Source organism: Garra rufa, chromosome 3, assembly GCF_049309525.1.
Source record: "Garra rufa chromosome 3, GarRuf1.0, whole genome shotgun sequence".
Taxonomy (NCBI): domain Eukaryota; kingdom Metazoa; phylum Chordata; class Actinopteri; order Cypriniformes; family Cyprinidae; genus Garra; species Garra rufa.
The window spans coordinates 49,730,479-49,751,892 of record NC_133363.1 but is presented as its reverse complement, the minus strand read 5'-3'; the positions used below and the strand labels follow the sequence as shown (position 1 = coordinate 49,751,892).

At 37.0% G+C, this 21,414-nt stretch overlaps 1 protein-coding gene and 1 long non-coding RNA gene across 4 annotated transcripts in view; both read right to left on the bottom strand.

The window, feature by feature from the left end:
* The window catches only part of nlgn2a (neuroligin 2a), a 253,811-nt gene that overhangs the window by 143,531 nt on the left and 88,866 nt on the right, over positions 1-21,414 (bottom strand). The gene's annotated exons all lie outside the window — the stretch shown is intronic.
* LOC141332171 (uncharacterized) lies at positions 14,424-17,142 on the bottom strand. Of its 2 annotated transcripts, XR_012355292.1 has the most exons (3): positions 16,320-17,142; positions 15,863-15,965; positions 14,424-14,913 (listed from the first exon to the last, which is right to left on the bottom strand). It is a non-coding gene; the product is annotated as an uncharacterized lncRNA (long non-coding RNA). The 2 variants fall into 2 exon arrangements; XR_012355291.1 differs by having other exon boundaries at positions 15,863-17,142.

Below are 21,414 nucleotides of genomic sequence, written 5' to 3'. Positions count from 1 at the left end.
GTTCAATAACAAAAGTGTAAAACAAATTTTAGAATGGAGTAGAGCACCATCATAAAATCAATGCCATCTTCTCTGTCTATACATTGTGTATTTTCTCCAATTATTGACAAGCCGTAATCCAGTACTGGTGATGGGCACCAGTTTCTGACATGGCTATATGCAGATGACCAATCACAACAGACTGGACAATCTGAGCAGAGTAGCTTCATGCAAAGGAGGTGTTTGGAAAGATGAATCTTCAAACAAATCATTTGAGAGTCATTGAGAAAAAGGGTAAAATTAAATGCATATTATACTACGGGACCGTTTAATGCTTGAATCTGATTGGCTGACGAATGTTCTAAGGTGAGCAACTGTTTTCAGGGAAATGCATGGCGAACGTAGTTCCAGGCAGGTCTTGACTGGCTCATAACATGTCTATATAACTTCGCCACATGATTTCAGTTATTTCAAAGGTCTTTACAGCCTAAAACAGCTAAATAACCAAAACCCACGACACTGGCCAAACAAATAAACACAGTAAACAATAGAAAACAAAAAGACAATTACGTTTTAGTATGTACGGAAACCACATATTCCCTTTCAGATGCACACATACAGTTGGCATACGCATTAACATACACGCTATTGTTGTTAGCGCTACACTCTTAAAAATAAAGGTGATTTAAAAGGTTTGTCATATAAGAACCATTTTTGGTTCCACAAAGAACCATTGAGTCAAAGATTATTTAAAGAACTATCTCTTTCTTATCTTTTTATAATCGGAACCTTCTTTCACCATAAAGAACCTTTTGTGAAACAGAAAGGTTCTTTAGATGTTAAAGGTTCTTTATGGAACCATTTAGACAAAAAAAGGTTCTTCTATGGCATCATGAAGCACCTTTATTTTTAAGAGTGTGCTCTGGCGATTTTATCAGTAACATAGTTTAACACTTTTAAAACACAGTTTAAAACTACATTACATTTCTCACAAGCGTATTAGTAGAGATGCTGCTGCCGAACACTTTTGAGAGACACACAGACTTACAGAGGTAATTCAAACATTTCAGCTCTCTCTTTCTCTTTCTCTAATATCTCTCTAAATTAACTGCGTAAGTCTGCTATTAACAGCTCAAGCCTCCGTTACTAGGTCTAAAATGACATTTTAGAATTAGCAACAGAGGCGCTGGATGAGATGCGTAAGAAATTAATCCTACTCACAATAGCGTTTTAAGGTCAAAAAATGGATGAATGGCTTGAAATATATCATCTGATCGATGTCTTGAGGTGTGGTAACAGTTGTGTAAGCGGAATAACTGACTTCGGTCCATTATTTCCTAAGAATTCAATGGCCCGTCATTAATTATTCTTTACTTATATGAAAATTAAAGTTTTTTCTGATCCTGCTTCCATGTAAACATGTTCTTGGGGATTCCCAAAACCAAATTATGAACAACAGCTGCAGCTTTCTTCTAAATATCTCTTGTTGTGTTCCGCAGAAGAAAGTCATACAGCCTTGAGGGTGAGTAACTCATTTTTAGATGCACTATCCTATTTAAGCATCTTGCTCACATTGCTGATAACTGATGGTTTTCCATGAGGTTTGAACTTACAACCTTTTAGTTTCTAGCCCAGATCGTTAATGACAAGGCCAGATTGCCATTTGAGATAGAAAACTGAAAACATTCTACAACATTTCTCATCAAACATTAATGTTTTTCGATGTTCGTATGTAGCTTAAAAATTCAATGACTCAGCAGTTCTACTGCCTCCCGTAGGGTTCTACGCCTAAGCCCTGGATAAAACAGCAACACTGCAGGCAAATGACAGCACAGACGAGTCGTTCAGGGCATTATGAGCATCATAAACACAATGAGACAGAGACAGGGAGACAGTGATGTAAAGGAGAACATCTCGAAACACCCACACAAAGAGCCTCTATCAGTCAGTTGTGACTAACAAACTAAAAATAGATGTTTTAGCTCTCACATCCTGAATGAAATCATCTGTGCGGATATGAAGTCTAATTAAGAACCGACGCATTTTGCCGTGAACGCATCTTTTGTTTTTTAAAGCCTCTAATCGCCTGAGAGAGCTGATTGATGCTCTAAAACTTTGATGTTCGTTTCAAATGGTGTTAGCATTTAGCCAAGAGCGCTTAAGCATTTTAACGGTAAGCTAAAACTGAGGAGAGAGAGATTTATGCGATGTGAATGAATATAATGTGGGTTTAGATTCCAAGTCTGGACAAGATGGAGGGCCAAAGGTCAAGCATAAGCAGTGAACTTTAAAACTAATGGAGAAGGAGGTATTAAATCTCAACTCATGAAATGACAGGAATGTCATATAACAGGGCCGAAGGACACAAATAGGTGCAAAGCAGAGATATTATAAAAAGGTAGGAGCATTGCACGTCATTTCTCGTGGCTCCAGAGTTGATTGGCTCAAAAAAATCTGACAATGAGGGCAGTTTTTAAACCGAGCAACTGCCATTGGGAAGAATGGGAACGCTAACAGAGAGCTGTCTGCAGGTATTATAGACCTCCTCGGTGCAGTAAATGTGGATGGCAAGCTATTTAAAAAGCAAAACAATGCTTCCTCATCATTACCATCATCATCACCATCATTGTTAATGTGGCAACAATCATCATACTGAATGGACTCCTCCAGTGATATTACTTTATCACCATCCTATAATAGTCTCATTTAATGTGGCCATTAGCGTTTCTAGTACAGCGCTGTCGCTGCATGTGTGTCTGTCTTTTTGTTATGCCAATAAAGCTATGGATTGGAGAGAGAGAGAGAGAGAAAAAAAAAGAATGAGAGAAAGATAAAGGTATAGGAGAGAGAAAATTGGAGGTGTGAAGACATACTGTAGTAGGTATTTTGCTTAGGGGCCTGTACAGGCACTAGTGCTTTAAATACGGATAAATGCTGTAAAAATCCAATAGCAACTCTCGTATAAATCCCCCAGTAGTCTATATGTAATGTGGTATTTAAGGAGGTCAGACAGAAATGCGAAAGGAATAAAACAGTTGAGCTGCCTATTCCTCTTATTACTGCACTATAATTCTTCCCACTTTGTTCATAGTAATTTAAGACTCAATGCTGTGCTTAGTTTGCATTCATTTCCCTTATGTAAATGAAGTTCAATAAAGACAAAATGTTGCATAAAAGATATGTGTATGGATTTAGCCTTTGTATGCAATAAAGGGTGACTCATTCCTGTTATGCAGTACATGTTTATACCCCTATAATTTAGCCTATATGACTAAATATATTGGAATAAATATTCTAAAATTAAATCATATGTGTGTGCGTATGTATGTGTGTGTGTGTGTGTGTGTGTGTGTGTGTATATATTATATATATATAAGGGGTGTGCAAAGCAGCCGGTATTTGTATCTGTATTTGTATTTGTTGAGGGGGGAAAAGTATTTGTATTTGTATTTGTATTCGAGTAAAATTCAAATAAATCCTGTTTTTTTTTTTTTTGTGCGTTACACTTATAATTTACGTTATAGTGTAAGTATTCTTTAATTATATCCATTATAATAATTATGTATATGCAATATTGGTTGATGTTTTTGAACATGTAACAAGGAACGCCACTGAAAAGAAAATAACATAACAGCCATTACCTCATCCATGGTTAAACCAACAACTAATAAAATACCATTGTGAACATTATGAACCCCACCACCGCTGAACAGACAAAATAAAAACAAATAATACTTAAAAGAACTGTTTTTCTTCTGAATGAACTTCTTTCCCGTGGCGTCTGCCGTTGCTAAGCAACCATAACCTGATCTCTCAATGAAGACTCGGAAGCTTCAGCAAAGCATAAATGGATTTCCAGCATTAAAAATCGCTTGCAGTAGCTCTGCTATTAAATTTATTTTAAAATGGTTATTCCTGTACAGATATGATAAGCTGTTCCTCCAACTTGGCTGTTTTTCAATGTTATTAAGGGAAAGGGTGAAGTTAAGGTACAAAAATCTATTCAACAAAAACAGTGATGCAGTGAAGTCTTTTTTCACTCAGCCGAGTCTTCTCTGTTGCTGTGTGTAGCAGCCTGTGTCAGTCACCTCTTTTAACCCCACCCCATGACTCCTGAATGTCACTCACTCAAGCGGGCATGCACTGTCTGCGGTCTCATGACGAAACGCAGCTTTTTGATGTAAAGTTTTTGTTGTTCCCGAATACAAATATTTTTTAAAGTATTTGTTCGAAATAAGTATTCGTAAAAAACACGCTATTTGTGCCTTTCCGAATACCGTATTCGGGTTTGGCTCCACCCCTAATATATATATTCTGCCGCTCAATTGTTTTTAATGTTTTAAAAAAAAAGTCTCTTATGCTAATCAAAGTTCCATTAATTTGATTAAAAATACAGAAAAAAGTAATATTATGAAATATTATTGCAATTCCAAATAGCATTTTTTTATATACTTTAAATTATAATTTATTTCTGTTAAGCAAAGCTGAATTTTCATCAGCCATTACTCCAGTCTTTAGTGTCACATGATCCTTCAGAAATCATTCTAATATACTGATTTATTACTTTTACTATCAATGTTATGATGAAGTAATGATGCTGAAAATTCAGCTTTGCATCACAGAAATAAATTATATTTTTAAGCATATTAAAATAGAAAACCACTATTTTAAATTGTATTAACATTTCACAATATTACAGTTTTTGCTGTATTTTTAATAAAATAAATGCAGCCTGGATGAGCAGAAAAGTCTTCTTTAAAAAGCATTAAAAATCTTACTGATCACAAACTTTTCAGTAACAGTCTATGATTATTTGATAAAATGATTTAACATTTTACAGATAAAAACAACTTATGATTTATTAATGAATATTTCTGTTATGGATATAGCACAGTAAATATTGACAAAATTACTAAATACTTCAGATGAAAATAGTATACAATTAAATCTATTAAAATAATATATACATATATTGGATTAATTGTACTGCAATGTATTTATGTTTATTAATCAATATTATAAACTATTTTTATAATATGTAATATAAAATGATTAAACCATATATTTCAAAAAGTCTGCTGTACCTTTATACATCCTCAGTTTACAACACAAGCATATTTTTTTTCAAGTTGCAGAGTTCAAATGTATAAAAAGAATGACTCTGTCAATAAAAATGAAAACCATCTTTCTCTATATTATCCTTCTTATAATTCAGCACTTTATCGGCCGTCTGTGTGTGTGTTCTGTGGAGTGTAAAATAGAAGAGGATGACTCTGGGGTTCTGAGGGGAGTCTTGGGACCATTGACAGGATTCTCTGGCTGCTCTTTAATTAAACCTTAGAGACCAAACATACTGCACAACACACACACACACCAAAAACACTCTTCTTACACAATAACACACCCGAACTGATCAGGAGAAATGGAGGGCTGAGAGAAAAATACTGGAGAGCATGAGGAAGATTAGGGCAAAAACATGACAGAGATTAGAGATGGAAAGGAACAGCAAGAGCATGGCTAGCTTCTGATCAGTGTTTCGCAACTAACTAAAAGTAGCGACACTAATAACTAAACTGCGTTCTCAGTAGCGTGACAGAAGTTCGGCTGTTATCAAAATTGTATAGCTTTTCAAATAACAAGCTATTTTTTCCAGCAGTGTTGCACGACATTGGGCAAACATCCTCACAACTGAGCAAGCTGAGGCAATAAACACATTCTCTCACAATCTTTTTCCTCTCTCATGTGCTGGGATGTCTGATTAATTTACATGCGCCATTTCGTTTCTACTCACTTATCATTCACTGAATTTGTCTTGATTTTTGTTTCAAAATAAATATTTTAGATACTCTATGATAGTGTTTTTGCTGTTTCTATTAGCTGTATTTTGCATGACTTATGTGTGGGATACTTGCTTTTGTACTAGCTGTGGTTGGAAAATGAATAAAATTTTCTATTTGCTTTCATTTCTGTCTTTGTTTTTCAATTCCTGACCAGCTAATTGTACAGTCATAATAACAACAACATCACAAAGCAGATCTTTTTTTTTTTTTTTTTAGCAAATGTGATGAGACATTAACATAACAAATAGTTGTAATTAATATTAATAACAGGAATTAACTATGTGCTCTGTCAAGTAAAATTAGAGACTGACTTACTGTAAGGTTTCCAAGCAACAACTTAAGAAACATACAGCTCTTCCAAACATTATTTAGAATCAGAATTATGCATTTTTATAATCCATTTGCTATTGTTATTTCCATAAAAATACCTACTTCTGAAGTAAATGAAAAATGAAACATTTAAATTAACATTAAAGAGATAGTTCACCCAAAAATGAGAATGCTGTCATTAATTACTCACCCTCATGTCCATCTGAATGCACAAGTCCTTCATTCATCTTTGGAACACAAATTAAGATATTGTTGATGAAATCCGAGAGCTTTCTGACACTGCATAGACAGCAATGTAATTACCACGTTCAAGGCCCAGAAAGGTAGTAAGGGCATAAATAAAATATCTTTATTTGTGTTTCCAAGATGAACAAAGGTCTTATGAGTTTGGAACAGTAATTATTAACAGAATTTTTTATTTTTGGGTGAACTATCCACCACATTAACACCACATATTGGTTTTCGTTTTTATTTTTAATTTAGGTTTTAGTAATTTTAGTAATTTAACTTAAGATAGTTTTTCATTAAATATGTATAGTTTGTTTCATTTCAGCTTCATTTCAAATAACAAAAATGTTAAAAAAGCTTAAATAAAACCTTTTTTAGTTAACAGTAACAACACTGGTTACATACAATCACATAAAATATCTGCACTTATCTAAATAAAAGTATCTGGGCTAAAGTTGACTGCAAAAGCAATAGTTCACTCAAACAAAAAAAGTCATCAATTATTCATCCTTGTTGTTCCAAACCTTTATGAGGTGACAAACCCTTTTGTGGGCCAAAAAATAAGATGGTTTTAAAAATACCCAGTGGGGAAAATAATTATTTGATCCCCTGCTGATTTTGTACGTTTGCTCACTGACAAAGAAATGATCAGTCTGTAATTTTAATGGTAATTAAAATATCAATCAGCAAAATTTCTGGCTCCCAAGTGTCTCTTAAAGGGTGTCCTCCTAATCTCAGTTTGTTACCTGTACAAAAGAAAACCTGTCCACAGAAGCAATCAGTCAATCAGATTCCAAACTCCTCATCATGGCCAAGACCAAAGAGCTGTCCAAGGATGTCAGGGACAAGATTATAGACCTACACAAGGCTGGAATGGGCTACAAGACCATCGCCAAGCAGCTTGGTGAGAATGTGACAACAGTTGGAAGAATGGAATGGAAGAAACACAAAATAACTGTCAATCTCCATCTGTCTGGGGCTCCATGCAAGATCTCACCCCGTGGAGTTTCAATGATCATGAGATAGTGAGAAATCAGCCCAGAACTCTACATGGGTTCTTGTCAGAGATCTCAAGGCAGACCATAGTCCCCAGGAAAACAATTGGTAACACACTACGCCGTGAAGGACTGAAATCCTGCAGCGCCCACAAGGTCCCAATGAACATCTGAATGATTCAGATGAGAACTGGGTAAAAGTGTTGTGGTCAGATAAGAGCAAAATCGAGCTCTTTGGTATCAACTCAACTCGCCGTGTTTGGAGGAGGAGGAATGCTGCCTATGATCCTAAGAACACCATCCCCACCGTCAAACATGGTGGTGGAAACATTATGCTTTGGGGGTGTTTTTCTGCTAATGGGACAGGACAACTACATTGCATCAAAGGGACAATGAATGGGGCCATGTACCATCAAATCTTGGGTGAAAACCTCCTTCCCTCATTGAAAATGGGTCGTGGATGGGTATTCCAGCATGACAATGACCCAAAACACATGGCCAAGGCAACAAAGGAGTGGCTCGAGAAGAAGCACATTAAGGTCCTGGAGTGGCCTAGCCAGTCTCCAGACCTTAATCCCATAGAAATTCTGTGGAGGGAGCTGAAGGTTGAAGTTGCCAAACGTCAGCCTCGAAAACCTTAATAATTTGGAGAGGATCTGCAAAGAGAAGTGGGACAAAATTCCTCCTGAGATGTGTGCAAACCTGGTGGCCAACTACAAGAAACGTCTACTAAGTACTAAGTCATGTTTTGCGAAGGGGTCAAATACTTATTTCACTCATTAAAATGCAAATCAATTTATAACTTTTTTTAAATGCGTTTTTCTGGATTTTTTTTGTTGTTATTCTGTCTCTCACTGTTCAAATAAACCTACCATTAAAATTATAGACTGATCATTTCTTTGTCAGTGAGCAAACACAAAATCCCCACTGTAATGAAAATCAAATGGTAATATGATGAAAGATTTTCGTTTTTGATTAACAATCCCTTTACAGTTCGTGACCACACCTTTTTTGTGCAACAGTTAAAGGTTGTATCAGCGATTTCTAGCCTGAAACATAAAGTGTCAAATTCAGCTGACCTTTCATCACGATCCACTCGCTGCCTGCCCCATAAATTGTCTGTGAAAAAAACGCGTCTCTCTGGTCAGCCTAGGGTCCGAGATATGCCAAAAAAAATAATCGGCACTACCAACCTTTCCACAGATAAACAAACAGTGGTTCAACCAATCAGCGTCAGGGGTTTGGTGTTGTGGACTTTCGCTCCGCCTCCCTCACATCCCTGCACCAGTAGGAAAGTCCACAACTTTGATTGTATGTAGCTACTTTGCGGGTAGCTTGTAGTTTAGCAGGCTACATTTTCAAACTAGCTGTCCTACGCTGCTTATGACTCATGCAAAAGAACCCACACCATGGTCCTGTGGCTCATAACCCTGCTGAACTGCTGCATTTACCCTCTGACAGTTCATCACATATGTCAATCAACTCCCATGCGATGCCTTTCCCACATATCCATCTGCTATTCTGTTCCACACTGATCTAGAATCAGCCGCCGCAGTAATTAAGGCTTATGTCAGACTAATGAGCTTGTCACCTCCCTGATCGTGAGCCAGTGTGCGCTGTGTTTAATCAGAGGACTGGATGGGTCCAGCAGCAGCTGATGCCCCCGCAGCCGGGGCAAAAGAGTAAGAAGAGCGGCAGGACCGGAGAGGGCGCAAGTTGGCACGAGCGGAGCGGCTGGAGGGGGGCGCACAGGTTGTTTGGGTCTTAATTGCATGATTGGCAACGTTACAAGGCTTAAATTGGCCAGTTGTGGCCGTGCTGTGTGCCCTCCGGGTGTGATGAAAAATGATGAATGGAATAAAAACAAACAGACAGAGAGAGACAGACGGACAAAACAGCCTACGAGTGAGAAAACGGGCGAGAGAGATAGAGGAACACACACTTTCACTCGCTCACGCTCACATATACAGCGTTTTATCGGAAGGGGGGACTGTGAGGTGTGAATTGGAGACACTGGCACCAGGCCTGTCTGTGTCTGAGACAGCAGATACCTGCAGCGAGTGTCATAAAGGAGGACAGATGTGTGCAGGGGCGGTTCTGAGAAGCGCCCTCATTCAGACCCTCGAGGTTTCGCTGCTCGGCACCCTGGGAGATGACAGCGGTTACAACGTGCGCGAGAGTGTGTGTGTGTGTGTCAGACAGCCAACTGATAGCAGAGCTGCTGACGGTCAGGTCAAAAGACGTTCACAACCTGTCTGTACCTTCTCCCCCTACTTTATCTCATTTCTCTGTCCCCCTTATCTGTTCATTGATCTGTGAATAAAAGACAGCACAGACGGATGATGGGCTGAAAGCATTTAAAAAAGTGAGGGAGAAAGATCAAGAAAGAACTATAATTATCACTAATGGTTGTATTATGGGTTATTTTTATTTTTAAATGATCTTTTGTTTTTCAGGTATTTCATATAGAGTCTATTGTTCCTTCTTTGAACTGATGTACTGTATTTTGTTCTGTGCTACCTTCAATGCAATTGCACAATTCAAAGAAGAAAGACAGACTGACTGAATGTATTGAATCTAAAGTATTTTACGTATGTGTTTTAAAATGTAAAGATTTTTATAAATCCTTTATATTACATATAATAAAATCAATTTGGAAAGAAAGTAATAATGTTACTCAGAAAGGACTTATTTAATTGATCAAAAGTGACGGTAAAAACTTATCGTTCAAAATAAATATATGTACCACAGTTTAAACACATAAACATTTTTCACAGCACAGCTGATTTTAATATTTATAATAGCTGCTGAAAATGCTGCTTTGCCATTACAAGAATAATTAACAGTTTTCTATTTTAGAATGTATTTTAGAATGTAATTTTAAATTGTAATAATAAATAATAATTCATAATATAAAGGTTTTTATTGTACGTTTCAAATCGCGCAGGATGTTAAAATAGTAATTGTTTGAAAATTTGGCTTCATTAATCAAAACTCTGTACCTGTAAATCATACTTTGTGTGAAAAGAAATAAAAGTTGCCTCTAGTGTTCATTTCAACTGGAAACTGCAGTGATTCGTACATATACGATTTTTTTTTTCTTTTTTTTCTTTCAGTTTTGCAGAAATGTATATAGAGGCTATGTTTGCAGTGACCCATTTTGGTGCATGTCTCTTTAAATGATAATGATCTCTGCTCAACCAGCCTCTCTCTTTAATTTTTTTGTGTTGGCGCATTACCTTCAAAAACAAAACTAAACCACTGCGTCCGCAGTGGCTCTGATTTTCGGGAGAAAATAAAGATTTATGTCTCAAATGGCTGAGGGTTGAAATATGTTAATACAGAACAGTCCGTCAGCGGTCGTGGATGGCGCCTGAGCAGTATGACATCAAAACAGCTTGATAATTGAGACTGTTTAGGTTTTTGGGGATTAGAAAAAAGAAGTGAATGGATTTTATCATTGCAGGTTGGTTGTGTCCACACACTGCTAAAACACATTTATATGCAAACACCATGTAAAAGTGAATTTTGCATCCGATGTCCCCTTTGACCTGTAATCCCACTGCCCATTCCAGGTTTGCTTCCCAAACTATTTTCTATCTATTCCCCACAACCAGTTTTGAGAAAAAAAGAGAGAGAGATGAGGAGGATAACCTTTGTCCAGTCATAGGGGACACACGCACACACACACACACACACACACACACACACACACACACACACACACACACACACACACACACACACACACACACAAACAAACACACAGGAATGAATGAGAGGTCACAGCCCACCAGAGCACAAAATTAGAAACAACAGACGAGGAAGAGTTAAAAGCAAATATTTACAGGGCTTTAATGTGGGCTGGGACACGAGCGCTCCGTGAAGGGTCAGCGGCAGTCAGCGGTGTGCTAATTAGACACAACCATTACTCACACACCACTCATATCTGCTTAATCACTGTCTGATGAAGTGCGTGTGTGCCTGTGTTAAACCGTCATTACATTTGTAGTCTTTTTACTGCATTACAAAGACCGGCACCAGCACAGCAGTTCCTAAAAATGACAGAGCGGCCACCACAATTTCTCATTCATTAATATTCAAAAGCAAGTGAGGCTGTTACTGTTGCATATTCAACACATGTGCTGCCCACAGAGCCAACACCCTCTAGCCAATTACAATATATTCTCCTGTGCAGAGAAACTCCAAACAAAAACAGAGTAAAGAAACGAGAGAAAGGAAAACTAACAGAAAGAAGACTAGAAGAGATATCAAGAACAGCCAAAAGAAAATCTCATCCCAATCACTCTTATATAAAATCAATGATAAATGGGTTTTTGTGTGTCAGAGAGACAGAGAGCACGAGCGAGAGGAAGACAGAGATTTTTTTTCTCTACTTCTCTGTGTGAGTAAGCCACTGTTTAGGCCCCAGGGTAGCTCACAGCCTGAGTCCTTTATCAATGATGAATGACCAAGTTTGTGTAGAAATGTGTGAGTGTGTCTGTATCTGTGCATTTTTAAGTGAACATAAATGCAAAACTGCATTGTAAAATATGGTAATGCTGTTTTGCGCTGCTTTTCTCAATTTCACTTATTTGGTGCCTGATACAGTCTTTTTCTTCCCTTTATTTCTTTCTCTCCCTTTCTGTCTGTCAGATGGTATGAAAAGTGAATAGAAATTGATGCAAATGATGTTGCTCATGCATCAAGCACTGCTGCTGCTGCTACTGTTGTTGCAGTCAGTACTGTATGGTCTCAGTTTCACATTGTATCTACTAGGTGCTAACAAGCTTCTGACAAGTAATTTGTCTATCTACATTTAAAGTAAAATGCTGGGCATGCAACAATCAGCCATTTAGAACCAGGAGCATTTCAACCGAGGAGGCAAAGGAGGAGTGTATCCCTAAAATATTGGATGAGAAAAAAAAATTGTAGTACAAAAATAAAACAACACAAATGTTATAAAATATAACTTTTTTTTTTTTTTTAAAGAAACGCTGTCCAACAGCACAGGGCTGCTCGATTTTGGCAAAAATCATAATCACAGTTATTTTGGTCAATATTGTATTCAAGATTAATTAACACAATTATGACTGGGTCCAAACCTTTATATTAGTGATTAATTTAAAGATAGCATTACAACAGAAACAAAAAAGATACAAATGAAAAAAAAAGCTTTTTTGGAAAAACAATACTGAATAATTTGATGCAAGTCTAAAGTAGTCTAACAGCCTACTACAGAAATTGAATGTAATTATTTGAATGTAAAATAAAACAGCGTCTTCACTGTAATAATTAAACATGCTTTGTTTCTTATTAAAACTACAAAAGTCCTACATTCAAGAGCAGTGCGTGATTTTTCTCTTTGTATGTTTACATTTTATTAATATTAAGCACAAAGACAGCAGAAGGAATATTATTTGTTGCCCCTTTAAGAGCCACCCGGATGCAATATACTGTTACACACGTATTTTCATTCTCAACTGTTTATGATCATTTAAGACATAACTGACAAGGGTTTACATGAATAATCACCAAGCGCCTAATTTTGACTTCCGTCTCTGAACGCATACACAGAACAGCGCAAGTTTTCAGTCTCGCTTTTAAAAACACAACATCAATGAAACACTAATAAATTAAGCATGTCCCATTTTACGAAAGTCACATTACATGATTTTGCTGATTTGCATGTGAAATTAGGCTTTTTATGGGAGAGCGAACGTGCACTACTGGAAAGAATGGAGAATGCAATGCTTCCATTGCAATATGATTGGTTCATGCGATAAATCCTGCCTTTTGTGTTCATGTGCGTTCACAAATCAGTCTGAATGAACAATAAATTAATAATAGTTTCTTGAGCATCAAATCAGAATTTTAGAATGTTTTCTGCAGGATTGCGTGACACTGAAAACTAGAGTAAGGCCATGTAACCACCAAAGCATTTTAGCCAGCTGAAAATGGCAGGTACTCTTTTGAAAATGTCCAGCTGTGGGCGATTGACAGCGCTCTGGAAGCACAGCACTTAGACCCAAAGTGAACAAAATATACCTCCAAGCAATATTTTTTATATTTTTATATTGTATATATTGGAGTAGTTTGGAGATGTCATCTGTTACAGACATCGATAATCTGAGACCATTAATATTTAGTTTTTTACTTCTCCATTGTTGTTCAGTCATTACATGTAATCTGGATTCCAAGTTTAAATTACATTTAAAATACTTACTTTTTATGGATTACATATTATTTACACAATAGCAGTAAATTATTAATAATTTATTGATTCTCCATTATTCCTATTTTTCATCTTTAAAAATTTCCTTTTTAAAATAGCCCACTGCTTACATATATACGTTTAGAAAGTCTTCCAGTTTTGTGGACATTCACACAGAAATCAGTCATTAGTCAGGTGACAGCATTTGAACACTGGATTTACAAAACATAATTTCAGGTTTAAGATGTGTTTCAATATTGCATTAACTACTGATAAACACATTCATTTTTATTTGAATGATCACTCTGTAGGTTATTTAACCAAGTCTTTGGGAGGATTTTGTCTTTCAAACACATTAAAATGCAAAAATTCACAAACTTTTTTGTCATCTGATTCTCTTTCACCTACATCTTTCAGTACATCTTTCATTTGTTATCTGATGTGGGTTATGATTGGTTATGTTTATGATTATTTTGATTGATTTTAAAATGATTTATTTTAATGTACACTCTAAAAAGTGCTGGGTTAAAAAATAACCCAACCATAACCCAGCTGCTGGGTAACTATGGGACAGAACACGCGTTGGGTTGTTTTGACCCAAGTGCTGGGTTAAATCATTTGACCCAAAATGCTGGGTTGTTTATTTGACCCAACCAGTGGGTCAGATTAACTGTGTTGCTGGGTTAAAAACTACCTAAATATTGGGTTATTTGTTGTCTAATTGCCTTACTACCTTTATATTTACCAATAATAATATATAAATCACAAAAGAATGTAAAATTATTATTGTTTTTCTGTAATACAGTTACACAACACAAAAAAATGCATCTGTAAATGTCAATTTAATGAGTTTTCATATTTCTTTTTAATACAGTTTTCAAATAGGTGCAGCTGTCACACATTTTGTCCAACCCTTACAGACACAAATAACGGTTTTAGTAGATCAGTTTCTTTTAAACACAAAACTGTAAACAAGGCACACTATATTCATATTCTTTATGTCAACATTGCAGCAGCAGAACACTCAAAAATGAATTATTACCAAATTAGAATCATTCCAAACATTATGCCATTAAAACTTAGCCAAACAAAGAGTCCACCAGACAATTCTTACAATTTAAAACATGTTACAAGTGGCCAAGAAAAAAAACTTTTGCCCTCAAAAACTTCACACATGAAGACTTATGTCCATCAATATGATATACTGCAAGCTGGAGAAATTCCCAGGCAACAAGTCCGCTTCAATGGCATGGCCTGGAACAATGGCGATGGTCTAGAAATGTCGTTGTCTCATCCCAAGGCTCAAATCCACCATGTTGGTCCCCACCTGTTAATTATACGGCATTTAGTCTTGCAACATAACTAACATTTTAAGTTAAGTGTATTTTATGAACATAAACATAGAGGCATGAAATAAATGCTCATTTTGCTTCTCAACTTTTCATACAGTTGTGGTCAAAATTATTAGAACACTAGTATTTTCACCAGCTAAATAAGGTTTTAAGTCAGTGATTTCTCTTTTGCTGTAGTGTGTCAGTAGGAAATATCGGTTTACATTTCCATTAATTTTGCCATTAATTGTGATAATCCAGTGACATTTTTGTTTGCACAACAGCCAGTGGTCCACACAGGATCTGATCTCATCATCATCCAGAAGAACTGTGACAGCGTCTCCAAGATGCTCCAAGAGACCTGCCTGCAAAGCTACAGTACTGTTAAGAGTTTTAAGCACTTGTCTAAAAATGTCATAAAATGATGCTGTCAAAAATAATGTCATAAATAAATGTTCTTAATCAATTAACCTTGATTAACTAAATTAAATCAACATTTGGTTTGACCATCCTTTTGCGTTTAAAGCAGCTTTTGCCCTACACTAGGTGCACTTGCACATAGTTTTTCAGGTAGCTTTGCAGGTAGGTCTCTTGAAGCATCTTGGAGACGTTGTCACAGTTCTTCTGGATTTAGTCTGTCTCAGTTTGTTCTGTTTCTTCATGTCATTCCAGACAGACTGGATGATGATGAGATCAGATCTCTGTGTGGAGGATTGACTGTTGTGCAAACAAAAACCTCACTGGATACACAATTAAAGGCAAAATGAATGTTTGGAAATGTAAACTGATATTTCTTACTGACACACTACAGCAAAAGATAACAAACACTGACTTAAAATATTTTTTTAGCTGGTGAAAATACTACTGTTATAATAATTTTGGCCACCACTGTGTTTATATATATATACACCCTTATTAGAGCAGAAAACGTAAAACAAAACTTACAGGTTGTACGTCAATGAATGGCCTCCGGGATTCCGTGGTTGTGGGTCTGAAGACCTTTTATCCAGAGTGGGCAGGACTTTGAAACCACTTTCCCCTTTAGCATCTAAACCATAGGAATAATATGCAAACTGTGAGACATATTTTATAATCAAAACAACAAACTGAAACACTTTCATATGAAGATTTCTTCATTCCTTTAAATAATGCAAATTAATTCCCACCCTCATTCAACTAATGCAGGTTAAGTTTAGGTATGGGGTCAGATTCAGGGATGTAGAATATGCTCATGCAGAATAAGGCATCAGTTTGTGCTTCATAAGTACTAATTGACAGCCAATATACAAGCTAATAAGCAACTAGTTAAGTGTTACTGTACCATTGTATTTACCAGTTGATGTGTGTCAAATACAGTTGCATATGTTTTTTATAGATTGACATATTATAAGAAAAAGCTTACCTTAAGTCATGTCACCTTATCCCTTGCTGAGCACTCGCAAGAATTAGGTCTGCAACTGTAGCCCAGTCTTCAAAAAGTCTGCCTCTGGATATAGCTTCCTAAAGTCTTGTGAAATCTGATAAAATCTGAAAAACAAATGTGGTTCAATAAGTTTAAGGTTTATACTGGTCTCCTAGTTTGTAATGCAACACAGGCATTCACTAAAATGTCGTTCACATGCCGCGCCTAAAAACGCGTGAAAACGCAAGACGCGTCGCTTTCTCATTCTTTCCAAAACGCAGCTTGCTCTCACATGGCGTCTGCCGTTGCTAAGCAACCATGTCCCGTGCCTGGAAAAACGAGCTTCCATTATGAGCGTATATAGGCATCTACATCTGAAATAACAAACTTCAGTGCGCAAAAAACACGACATGTGAACGTCCGCATACACCACGAGAGATTAAGTCTAACTTTACATACTGTAGCTAAGACAACATTACATTTAAGTAATAAACAATAGTACATACCAGTCATATTGTGGTTTAACATTATTAAAGTAAGGGACATAGCGTTTTAGCTAATGCAGATAAGTTACCTCAAGGAAAAAAGCGCGAAAATGCTCAACATAAAACATATGGATCTATCGTTGGATTCGGCACGTCGCAGACATTTACTTGAAAAAATATGCCCTTAAAAGATCAATTTTTGTATGGAATTATCTAATTTTGACAAAACATTACAAAGCCATACATACAGTATGCAGACAGTAAAGGAACTTACCCCCGTATTTCTGACCTACTCTTTCCATAAGGCGTTAAAATAAAGGCCATGTGTATACTGTAAGTTATACAAATAACACTACACACACACACACACACACACACACACACACACAGACACACACACACACACACACACACACACACACACACACACACACACACACACACACACACACACACACACACACACACACACACACACACACACACACACACACACACACACTTTATATAACAATAAAGCGATTGTTGAGGCAAAAAAGTACATCGCTAGGGCTAGGCTGCTTAAGTTACAACGTTCGTCATTCACGGAATAAAATGCCAACCCCGCACAGCGACATATCAAATATTGCATTAAACAGTGAAATCAGTGTGCTCTAAAACACAACTTATTAAAAATAAAGGTAAATAATGATATAATCATATTAATTTACCTTATAATCCTGCTTGCTGCGAGGTGCGTGACCGCCTGGCGAGGAGACGAGTGAAGAATCCAGAATGTTCGATGAAGTGAAAAAAATAAACAAACCGGTTGGGTCAAAATAACCCAACCCAGGTGTTCATAGTGAAAGAACCCCTTATGGTCCATTAGACCCAGCATGATCAACCCAACTGTGTGTTTACAGTACCTCAAACAACCCAACATTTTGACCCAGCACAATTAACCCAGCAATGTGTTTACAAAAATAACCCAGCACTTTTTAGAGTGTAACATTTTTATAATTTAAATAATTAGCTTTTCGATTTCAGTTCCTTCACACACCCCAGTTTGGGAAACCTTGACATAATATAATGTTTAATGCACTTCATGTTGTTAATAACAACAAATGGAATTTATTGCCTTACTATTTGTATTTTTACGTTAATATGGTATTTGACGATTTAGGTCAAAAGTAATCTAAAAGTAGTCTGATTACATATTACATATATTATATTTTATCATGTAATTTGGAATCAGCAGCTCTGGTGATATTTGTCCCATCCCTCCTCCCCTGTGATTGGATGACTGGGTAAAAAGTGATATTGATGACTGCTGCGTTTTACCTAAAGTTAAACATTTTTTAACTCTCAGCAACCAGAAAAAACTCCAAGCACGCAGCGCTCAGTGTGAACTAAATGCTCACCGCCTCGTCATGCTGTTGCTGTTTTTATATATTCCCATTGCTCCCAATTGAAAAAATATGCTAGCCTCAGGAAAACCACTTTGGTGGACACACGGTCTAATGGCTGCTGAAAATTCAGCTTTGCCATTACAGGAATAAATTACATTTTTAAACATAATAACAGTTCAGAATATTACTGTTTTGACCATATTTTTTCAATCAAATAATGCAGCGTTGCTGAGTGCAAGAGGTTCTTTCTGAAACATAAAAACATTACTAAAGCCAAATCTAAATGTTAGTGTACAAAAATCTTCATGTAGTTGGAGACACTTAGTAGCAAGTAAATTTTAAATTACAGACCGCATGCTGTGTATTCTTGGACAGAATAAACACTAAAGATGAAACTGATCATCAAAAGTCTGAGTCTGCAAGGCTGGTACCATACAAGCAATACTGATGTGCTCAACACCCTCAGCAACAGCATAATCAGGGGAGCAGAGAAGGGGAGGAGTGGGGATGTAATGGTGAAAGAGCAGAATCCTCCCTCCCTCTTTCACACTCCCTTCATCTTCTCTTTCTTTTCCTATCCTCTCCATCCATGGGACTGATAACAAAGCAATGTAAAAGCTATGAAAACACACCCCCAACCATAAATCTTTATTTGTGTGTGTGTCCCTACATTTACATGCACATACAATGCATTAGGCAGATGTCTTTATCCAAAGGGACTTGCATTGCACATCTTACTCTGAAAATCAAACCCATGACCTTGACATTGCTAGCATCAATCATCTTGTTCAAGTCTTGAGACACGGCAAATTCTCTCCTTCACACTAAAGTTTCAACACCTACAAAGGGAGCTTCCTTCTACTGCATTAATATTAAATTATTAATGCATGCTAACTGGAATGAAACCTCATATAGACAGGAACTGTCATGAAAAGCTTGGTTCAAGAGTTGCAATTGCATTCACAGTGAAGCATAAAAGCAATGTTGCTTTAGAATTTGGCAAAAATGAGGTGTTTTAGGAGACAGCATAATTTAGTTTCAACAGTCTACGTGTTGGAAGCTTGCCTACGAGGCCTTAAAATGCTTTCTCCGTAGGCAGCTCACTAGGTTTTGGAGCAGAGCTTATTTGTCGGTTTTCTCCATCTATTTTTTTCTAATGCTGCTGGCTCTCAGTTTTCCCTCCACACCTTTTTACTTCATCCCTCTATCACATCAATACACTCCGTCTGATTCAGCCTCCATTTCCACACAATAACAGCTGCCGCTACACAAATTAATTACCATGGCCAATAACGATTACTGCACGGACCTAAAGCTGAGGCAGGAGATGGGATTGGGCAGAGAACATTAGACTGGAGTTGTGTGTGTGTGCGTACATGTGTATATAAGTGTTTGTGTGTGCCCGTAGCAAAGTAAAGCACAGCAGTGGCACCGACAGGACATTAAGTCAGAGATCCTATTTATGACGGCAAATGATGGTCACCGTATTCTGCTCTGAGCACTTTGCAGGAGAGGTATGAGGCTGAAACGGTGTTTGAGGAACAAGAGCATCTATTCAACAAGCATCAGATTAATCTCAGTCTAAATACCATGGAAATTGAGTTCAGCATTCATGAAGCACTTGCTCTCCATGTCAAGGTTCTCCTTAGAAAACAGCTTTCACAAGATAAAAAAAAAATGCTAGATAAGCAAATTGCTTTGTGAATGTTTGTACAGTACCATACTTATTTATATTCACACTGCTACATACAGTATACACACATACACACAAATCATGGGTATTATTCTTGAATCACAAGAACAAACCATTCTTACTTTTAGATATAAAACTCTTTTAAAAACACATCTAGTGTTGTAAACTGGAAATGATGTAGTGAAAAATACATTCTAAACATCCCTGGAATGAAATAGATGTATTGTTCTAATTATAAATATATATGTTATACATATAAATGAATGGTTGTGCATAAAAATTATTTATGTTTTATTTTATTCTTTGTTTAGATAATCGGTTTGAATAAAATCAGTCAATTTTTTATGAATATTATGAGCGTTCAAATTTGAAGATAGAGAGTCTGGGGCTGGGACAAAAAAATGCAGAAAAAATAAAAAGTTACATTCCAAGTATGTTTTAACAAAAAAGAAGAAGAAGGAGAGGAGAAGGAGGAAGAAGAATAAAAAGCAGAAAGATGAGGAGGAGTACAAGGAACAAGAAAGAGGAAGAAGAAGAAGAAAGAGAAGGAGGAGGCGGAGGAGGATTAGGAATAAGAAGAGAAGGAAAAAGATGAGGTAAATAAAGAAAGAGAAGAAGGAGAAAGAGGAAGAAGGAGGAGTAGGAAAAGGACAAAAAGAAGGAGGAGGAGGAAAAAGAAGGAGAAGGCAGAGGAGGAGGAGGAAGATGAAGAAGAAAGAGTAGGAAAAGGAAGGATGAAGAAGAAAAAGGAGGAGGAGGAGGAGGAAGAAAAAGGAAAAAAGAAGGAGAAAGAGAAAGAGAAAGAAGAGGAAAAAGAAGAAGATGAAGGAGAAAGAGGAGGAAAAAGAAGAAGGAGGAGGAGGAAAAAGAAGAAGGAGGAGAGTGAGGAGAAGGAAGAAAGAGAGGAAGGAGAAGGAGGAGGAGGAGGAAGAATTAGAAAGAGAAGGAGGAGGTGGAAGAAGGAGAAGAAGGAGAAGGAGGAGGTGGAAGAGGATGATGAAGAAGAAAGAGTAGAAAGAGGATGAAGAAGAAGAAAAAGGAGAAAGAGAAGGAGGAGGAGGAAGAAGGAGGAGGAGGAAAAGAAGAAGGAGGAGAGGGAGGAGAAGGAAGAAAGACAGGAAGGAGAAGGAGGAGGAGGAGGAAGAGGTAGAAGTAGAAAGAGAAGGGGGAGGTGGAAAAGGAGAAGAAGGAGGTGGAGGAGGAGGAGGAAGAAGAAGAAAAAGGAGAAAGAGAAGGAGGAAGAAGGAGAAGAAGGTGGAGGAAGAAGAAGAAAGAGAAGGAGGAGGTTAAGGAGGAAAATGAAGAAAATTAGAAAGAGGAGGAAGACGAAGGAGAAGAAGGAACAAGAAGAAAGGGAATGAGAAAGAGGAGGCAGAGGAGGAGAAGGAAGAAGAAGGACAAAGAGAAGGACAAAGATAAAGAGGAGGAAAAAGAAAAAGAAAGAGAAGAGAAGGAAGAAGGAGAAAAGTAGGAGGAGGAGAAAGAAGAAGAAGCAGAAGGAAGAGGAGGAGGATGAGAAAGAAGAACAA